The sequence below is a fragment of the Empidonax traillii genome, unplaced genomic scaffold (assembly GCF_003031625.1).
Source record: "Empidonax traillii isolate 1590-97213 ecotype Southwest subspecies unplaced genomic scaffold, ASM303162v1 scaffold1861:size54644, whole genome shotgun sequence".
Taxonomy (NCBI): Eukaryota; Metazoa; Chordata; class Aves; order Passeriformes; family Tyrannidae; genus Empidonax; species Empidonax traillii.
The window spans coordinates 48,616-54,644 of NW_020957054.1; positions in this window are offsets into that span (position 1 = coordinate 48,616).

A 6,029-nucleotide genomic window follows, 5' to 3' on the forward strand; every position below is an offset into this window, starting at 1 on the left:
TCTGGCATCATCTCAGACAGCTCCTGCTTACCCCAGAGTCTCAGCAGAGCCTTGCAAACTATACTAATGACTTTTGGCAGAAACACCTCTGTGTGGCACACAAGCAAGTGGGCACCACTGCAAGAATCCTGCTCAGAGTCTGCAGTCATGTGTCTCTCCCAGTATCATCAAATATTTGGGATAGGAACACCTAAGATTCTTACTCAAACATACGAGCAAAGATGATTTCTGCTGAATCAGGAAAACAGGTGTGGCACCCAGCTCCTCAAAGCCTCTTGTGTCCCTTTGAGTGCACTCCCACAGGAGCTGTGTATTCTGGACACTTCCCGACAGCCCCGGACCACATTGGGGTCAAACTGCAGACTGATCAATGAAAACAAGGTCAGGGCCCCTTTCTGAAATCTTGCTGGCTGACCAAAAGAGGAAAAAAAGGAGTAAATTAAATTGCAGGCTTGTTTTTTTAATGAGGAGAGTGAGCGGATGCAGGAGCTGAACATGCTCTCCCTAAATAACTACTAGATGTTGTAAGAGAGAAAGAAGAGGCATCAGGCAAAAACCAGATGACCTCCTAAATCAAAATCAAAACTTCTTTAAAGGAATGAAATCCATTTCAACTACTCCAGGCCAGAAACAGCAATGCATAGGGGCTGCAGGGCAGTGCTGCCCCTACACTGCATTCCTCCTTGGCAGGCAGCACAACCCCAGGCCACCAGTCCTGCCTTCGTATTTAACTTTTATGCATTCAAAAATGCCTGAAGTACTGTGGGCACTGCTCACTCCCTCCTGCCTGCAGACCCCCACCATCTCATACCAGTATGTGTGTGCTTAAAGCACATAAAGGAGCAAAGGGTAGAATTCAACTGCCAGGGTGCAGCTCTAGTTACTGGATATTGGGAAGAAGAATAACTCCATTATAATTAGCTCATTTCTCCCCCCCACCTCCCCCTTATCTCACTGCCTGGAGATAAGACATTTCAACACTCAGAGAGTCAGGGATTGTTTAGTGCTGAACACACAACCAGTGCTCAGGGGAGAAAAGGAACCTGAGGCACAAAAGCATAAATTCATGTCCCAACTGCAGAAAAATGACCCCTTGAGTTTTAAGAACTATTTGACTGCGCAAAACTTAAGAGAAACAGTCTTACAGAGTGGCTTCCACTTACTCTGACCCTTCCAACCAAGAGATGCTCATGAGAGCAGACCACAAAGTAATGAAATACTGAACTACATATAATAGATACTGGCATCCACGCCCCAGCATCAAAATGCTGCCCAGTTCACATATATTTTCAAGTTTAGTGTGGGTACATTTGTTGTACTCTGTCCCAAGGAAAAGACAACAGTTATGTACTTCAGATACAGGAGGAGCTCTGGGTTACACTGAGGCTGGAACTTGGTTCCTTCAGAAATCAAACCACTTAATAAATTTCTTACAAGTGAAAACTCTTGCATCGCCTTCCCTCCTGTGTTTCATTTCAGAAGAAAGGAGGAAATGTAGAATGATCCTTCCCAACTCTCTAAACACACACAAACTTTGTAAGAGGCCCTTTTTATCCCCCTCCAAACAAACACCACTTTGGTAGCAACAACCACTTTCCAGAGAACACAAGACTCGACATGTTAAAGGAAACAATCCCCAAGACAGTTTTATGACAACACACTCCAACCACATCCAAGACCCAACCTTGGAAAAGAACCAAAAGGAATGCCAGATCAAGTACACAGGAAGCATTAACCCTTGTAGGAACACAGGGCATCAGAAGAGAATAAAATGTACTATGGATGAAGATCGATGGCACTGCTGATGCCTGAAACCCGTTTTCCTCAAGGCAAACTTAACCGAGTCTGCAGCAAAACAGGGGAACCGCTGGGGCAGGAGAGGTGCAGAAACATCCATAAGTAATCCATTCACCACAGCCCCTGCCCGAGCAAAGCTCCTGTTCAAACACATACCAAGCTGCTGAAATCATGCCCACCCTCCCCCCCTATTTACATCCTGCTGGAGCCCGTGTTTATTTTTGCCGTCTCTCCTGACACCTCTGCTGCCTGCAAAGGTGCCGTTCCCCTCCCCGGGTTGCTCACATGCTCTGCATATCAGCCGAGTGCTGTTGCCGTGGCTACCAGAACATGCTTAGCCCCAATTCCCAGCTGAACAAACGACACTAATTACTTGCTTGATTTCATCACTTCTAATCAAACGGCAGAAATCTTCCCCTGGATTGGGCTGCGGGGTGAATTAATGAACTTTGAGATACACGAGTTGATTCTTTCACCCCGTGACCTGCAGGGGGAGATTTTTTTCTGAGTGACAGGCTTCGGTTTTTCCTCCGCTGGCAAATCCCCTCCAGCCCTCAATTATATCAATTATTTAATTTAGTACTTTAATCCGCAAGGAGAGAATGCAGCACTACAAACTTCATCTGTACCCGTGGAGGCCACACTGACACGTAAATAGGGAGGAAAGTCACCTACACGAGTTTTTGGGACAAAGGAATTTTCTGTTGCTTCCCACAGCTGAGGTATCAAAAGCAGAAGTGGATCCCCCGGGCTACATTCAAACATCACTTTGCAAAAGGAGGGCTGGGAAACATGTAAACCAGCACGGAGCTTGGGATAAAGCCATGTCCTCAGTTAAGCTCTTTAGTACTTCGGAGAATTCACCCATTCCACATTGCAGGGGGATGAACAACTGACAGCACATTTTTCTCGGGGAATTTCCCAGCCATAAATGGAAGCAGCTGCTTCTCGTAGTGCTGGGTAGCGACGATTCAATCCCTTAAATAAGCAGCCTGACAGCTCGGGAGGGGCACCACACACATGATGGAGGAGAGTTCCTCCAGTTGTGTACGTCCTTGGTGAACATTATTTTAGTAGCTATTACCCCATTAATACACATCCCATAACGTGAGAGCAAGACAAATGTTATTTGGGGAAAGACTGTTCCGTAAACCATTGCTTTCCTCACTGGCACTTGCATTTACAAGATGTTTCATGATAAACTGGGCTCTGCCTTTTGTATAATTCTGTAACCCAGTCTGCCTTCCAAGACCAAAAACACAAACACATAAATCTCAGGCCAGTTAATGTCAGTTAAATTCCTCACCCTGTCATGCAGTGCCTGATTTATGGTCCTGAAACACTGGAATTCAAACCTCTAAATCTTCTTCTCCTCTGATGGAAGTGTCTGCCCAAGTATCCCAGTTTTTATTTACTACTCGCCTCTTCAGCTTGTGACAGTGGGTTGGCTCCATGTGCTAACAAGTGTCAGGGCTGTTCTTCCTGCAAGTACCCCCCATCCCAAAGGAGGGATGCAAGTAAAATAAGGAATTTATTTAGTAAAGTAAGGAATATTTCACACCTACCCCTCAAAAACGCAATTGCAGTTCTGGTTTATAAAGTCTTACACCTGAAAACCACGATCTTTGCCTTTTACTTCCAGGATCTGTTAAACCTCACGACAACACACATTATTTCACAGGCTGTCCATCCAGCTCCCTGTGGAATGCTGCTACTCAGGAAAGCCTTCTGGCATGCTGCTGGGGACTGGAGGATTGAAGGGTGATTGGAGTGTTTCTCTTGTGAAGAGGAGCTGATTATTTTATTTCACAGAAATGAATCCTGAGAGCTTTCCTCAATAGCACCAAGGTATCTGCAAAACGTCCTATTTAATGAATTCTGCATTTTCAGTGAGGTCAAACACGACCATAACCTCGTCCATCTGATTAGATTAGCCAGAATGAGCCTTTATTCCAGCAAAACCAGAGTGGATGGGATTTTAGGTCAAGAAGGATGAAGAGCCTGCTAAGGAGAACTCCCACTGTCCATACTCTCCATCAGGCTCCCTCTGCAGCAACACACAAGCAGCTCTCCGGATAAAACCACAGAAGATTAAGCTTTTTTAACACTGAAACTCCAGCTCCTAGAATTTATAAGCTGCTGAAGAAAGCTCTCGTGGAGAAATGCACTGTTTCGGTGGCCAGAGAACAGATTAATCATTGCTGGGGGCATTCCCATGCACAGCCTTTTGCAGGACTCTCTGCAGGTTGGATCACATTTCCAGCTCCCAAGAGTTACGTGTATTCCACAAGTATTTGCTGCTACGCTGACAAAAGATGTCAGGCAGCACTTGGGAAGATGACTTGTGCTGTTTGTTTTCAATTAAGTGAGGCTCTCCCCCCACAGCAACACTGCTTATTAAATCAGGGTGCACGTGAACCACAACCTGAGGGACTTCAGAACAGGCTGTTCATATCCAGATAAATCCTGCTGCCCACCTTGCCTTCATTCAAGAAAGAAAGCAGCTTTTCTGGATTGGTTTGGTTTTGTTTTTTAATTACATTTCCTACTCCATCTGGAGCAGCACTCCCTGTAACTCTCCCTGTGTCAGTGCAATACTCACAGATATGGAGGATATAAAATGAACTTAAGACCTGATCCCTGGGGGTCCCTTGCAACTCAGAACATCCTGTGATAAATGCAACTGCTCCAGAGCCCAACTGCACACCCCACTGTCTGCAGAGCTGATGTCCACGGGCACTTCTCCTTCCAAAAACAGGGGCCAGCCCTTGCCAAAATCGAAATGAAAACGAAGAGCTGCTGCAGTCACAGCAGCGAAGCCTTTGGAGGCAGAACAGCTGGGCTGGCACTGCAGAGCTGAGCCTTCCCAGGTCACAGCGTGCCACCCAGCCTTTAAACCCAATGTTCACTGCCATGAACCTCACCTGGGAATTAATTCCAGCACTCAGGAAACCGGCAATTGGGTTAAAAAGCGAGGGGAGTTGGCAGGGGGGAACTTTGCGCACGAGAACTTCTGCACGGAATACTTAAAATTCCCCGGGATTTGGAACTCGCAAACACGAGCAGAGTTTTCAATTCCTGCTTCAAATGGTGCTCCATGCTTTGTTTTCCTTAGCTTCTCTTCCTCCTTTTATTCAGCAGATAGGTGGCTTGAACCCAGGAAGGCTAATGAATGCCTGACACAGCAGGCAGTAAATCTACAGCCCAGCAGCTCATCCTAGCTTTATTGCTTTATTTTTTTTTAAATTGCTGATAATTACAATAATGCACATGGGCAGGGGTCCAAGACAGGAAGAATTATTGTCTGCAGGCAGATCTGGTGTGAGCTGATAATACCAGCCTGTGTTTGCTTTTGAATTTAAATGGCAGAAATCTCAGTAAAGCGGTCTTTGGCTTGCTTTAACTTGCTGGAAGGGGCGGAGTTCTCATCTGCTCGTCCTTTATTGACTTTTGTGGCAGAGGATTCTGCACCAGCAGAGAACTGGGAGCCAAGGCAGGAGCTGCAGTGACTCGGGTGCAGTTTATATTTAGATGCCTGTGTTTATGGCTGACAGGCAGCTCTGAGCACTCGGAAGTTCAGTGACAATAATCCACGTCCTTCCATATGTGCCGACAGCAATGCCAGGATTACAAAGACCCGCTGCAGCCCCAAGCATTCCTTGCTGCTTTGCACATTCCTCTGTCTTCCAAAGAGCAAAGCCGGCATTTCCCCGTCCCGGTTTGGAATTTGCAATTAGGAGGTCTCGGATTATTTCCCCCCCTCTCCTCCTCTAGTTTACCACGCTCCATAAGCCTGGCCTGCCCGACTCACTGGGCACACAATCTGCCTGCCAGACCTTTGCACCGGGAACTGGCACATTCCATAGGGAATGGCAGGCTGCAGGCAGTGCTGCTGCAGTGCTGATCACATCCAGGAAAGCCACGACTCAGCACTGCCTCAGCTTCCTGAAGCTGCTTGTGTAACATGGTTGCCTTTGGCATCCTCCTTTCTATCCCTGGGGAGACAAAGTTCATAACAGCTCGGTTGGAACATTCCCTGAACAAATGTTACTGTACCCAGAACTGTGTCCTTTAAAAAAAAAAAAAAAAGATTAATTGCTGGGCCTCAAGCTTTCAAAAGTTCAACTTGGGTGTAATGGCTGGGAGTGGGACAGTTTAACACTAACCCAGCCTACAATCAGGGCAGGAGAAAAGGAAAGCACGATCATTACACCACACAGGACACAGCCGGG